Genomic DNA, 2085 nt, shown 5'->3' with positions numbered 1-2085 from the left:
CTTCTTCTTCTTCTTCTTCTTCTTCTTCTTCTTCTTCTTCTTCTTCTTTCTTCCTCCTCCTCCTTCTCTTCCTCTTCTTTCTTCCTCTTCTTTTTCTTCTTCCTCTTTCTCCTCTTCCTTCCCTTCTTTCTCCTCCTCCTCTTCTGTCTTTTCCTCTTTCTCCTCTTCTTCCTCCTCCTCTTCTTCTTCCTCCTCTTCTCCTCTTCTGTTTTTTCCTTTTTCTCCTCCTCTTCTTCCTCCTTCTCCTCTTTCTCCTCCTCTTCCTCTTCCTCCTCTTTCTCCTTCCTTTTCTTCTTCCTCCTCTTTCTCCTCCTTTCTTCCCCTTCATCCTTCTCTTCCTTTGCCTTCTTTACCTTCTCTTCTCTTTTCCTTCTTCTTCCCCCTCCTCCTCTTCCTTCTTTTTATATCACAATTTAGAGATTTAGCAAAGCTCATTAGCACTGTTAAAATAATGTGACCCAAGCTCTGGATTGAGTAGCATAATTTTTCTTTACATTTTCTAAAAATGTCCCCAGTTGTGAGTCATCCTAGTTTATCAAAGGAGCTTCGCTAGGTCTGGAGCTATTTTTTTTTTTTCTTCATTTTCTGTGAGACAAACCTCTGGCCACAGTGTATTTTAATTTCACTTGACCCACTTCACTCCGTGTAGTGTTGAATAAGTACAATCTCTTTTGAGTTTTCTCATGGTTTTTGTATGGAAACAAGATGAAAATCTTGGGTGTTCCTAGAATAAGTCTTTGAGTCTTATTCCATCTCAAGAGGGAGGCTGAAGAAAAGCAGCAGATTCCAGGGGCTAGGGAGATGGCCCAGCAGCAAACGCTCCCTGCGCACACATGACCAACTGAGTTTGGAGCCCCAGAGCTCATCTAAAAGTCATACAGGGTAGCATGCAAATGTGTGCGACAGAGAACTGGGAAGTGGGAGGCAGAGGCAGGAGAGTCACTAGAACCTGGGAGCCACTTAGCCCAGTATTTTGCAGCAATGTACAATGAGGTAGCCCGTCTGAAGTGGGGTAGGAGGTGTGGGCTAACCCCTGAGGTTGTCCTCTGACCTCCACACAGACGTCATGGCGCATGTGAATGGCACACATGGAAAGGGAAGAGAAGAAAAAAGAAACGAAGATACCTAGATTCCAAGGTAGTGCTCATTGACACATCAGCGCAGGTTTGCTCTGTAAGCTCTGTACCTGCACAAGATGCTGCCACCTCTACGGAGCCTCCCTGGATTTCCCAACCACATTCTAGACGTCTCTACAGAAATCCTCCATTGTCCAAACAGAATATCAGTTAGTGGAATTAAAATCTTGTCCCCACTCGTTTCCCCATCCCCGAGGATGTCTAGAAGACTGCCTGGCACTAGAGAATTTTTGTTGAATGACTGAACAAACAAGTGAAGGAAGGAATGAGTGAATGGCCTGGCACCTGCAGGGTCATAGGTCTATTGTATTCCTAACCTTGGCTAGCTGCAGGTTTCTAGCCAATGCGAAGGAGGCCTAACAACCCTCCTTCAGTCGTGTTCATCTTCTCTGGATTACAGCTAGTTCCTTAAAACGATTTTTGCCTCAGTGACCCCTGATGAACCATTCTTCATTCCTAAGAATGTGAGAATCTCCCCATCCTGGGACCTATTCTCTCATCATAGGAAGCATGCCCCACGTTACAGGTCAAAAACCAGCTTTCTAGAAAGCACATACTCAAGGCGGCCAGAGCCTCCCCAAACATATATTTGAACTACTTTTACAATTCATATTATTTTCTCCAAATACTACTCTAGGGGTTATTTTAAATCTTTCCTCCCGAACTGTGCTAAGAATCACTTTCTGTGTGTCTGGAGAGCCAGGCAGGCTGGTAAAGGTCTTTGAGAAAAGCTCTTTTGGTTTCTGTCAAGCGGAGGATGCTGTTTTTCTCATTTTCTTTGTCTTGGGGAAGAGCTGGGAAAGGCCACTGTGGTCATCGGGCCCCATGGATTGGGGTACCAAGGTGATGACTGGGAAGTAGAATTAGGAAGAAATCAAAGAGAGTTTTCCCAGAGCTGGGGAGATGGCGCAGAGGTTGAAGGACTTGCCAAACACCGTGGGGACCTGAG

At 45.2% G+C, this 2085-nt stretch overlaps 1 long non-coding RNA gene across 1 annotated transcript in view; it reads left to right on the top strand.

The window, feature by feature from the left end:
* The window catches only part of LOC116094371, a 3749-nt gene extending 2437 nt beyond the window's left edge, over positions 1-1312 (top strand). The window contains exon 2 of the long non-coding RNA XR_004120070.1: positions 1062-1312. This is a non-coding gene — a long non-coding RNA (uncharacterized LOC116094371). The remainder of the gene's footprint in view (positions 1-1061) is intronic.
* Positions 1313-2085: the final 773 nt, after the last annotated feature.

Source organism: Mastomys coucha, unplaced genomic scaffold (assembly GCF_008632895.1).
Source record: "Mastomys coucha isolate ucsf_1 unplaced genomic scaffold, UCSF_Mcou_1 pScaffold16, whole genome shotgun sequence".
Taxonomy (NCBI): domain Eukaryota; kingdom Metazoa; phylum Chordata; class Mammalia; order Rodentia; family Muridae; genus Mastomys; species Mastomys coucha.
The sequence above is the reverse complement of the archived record's forward strand: the minus strand, read 5'-3'. Positions and strand labels throughout refer to the sequence as shown.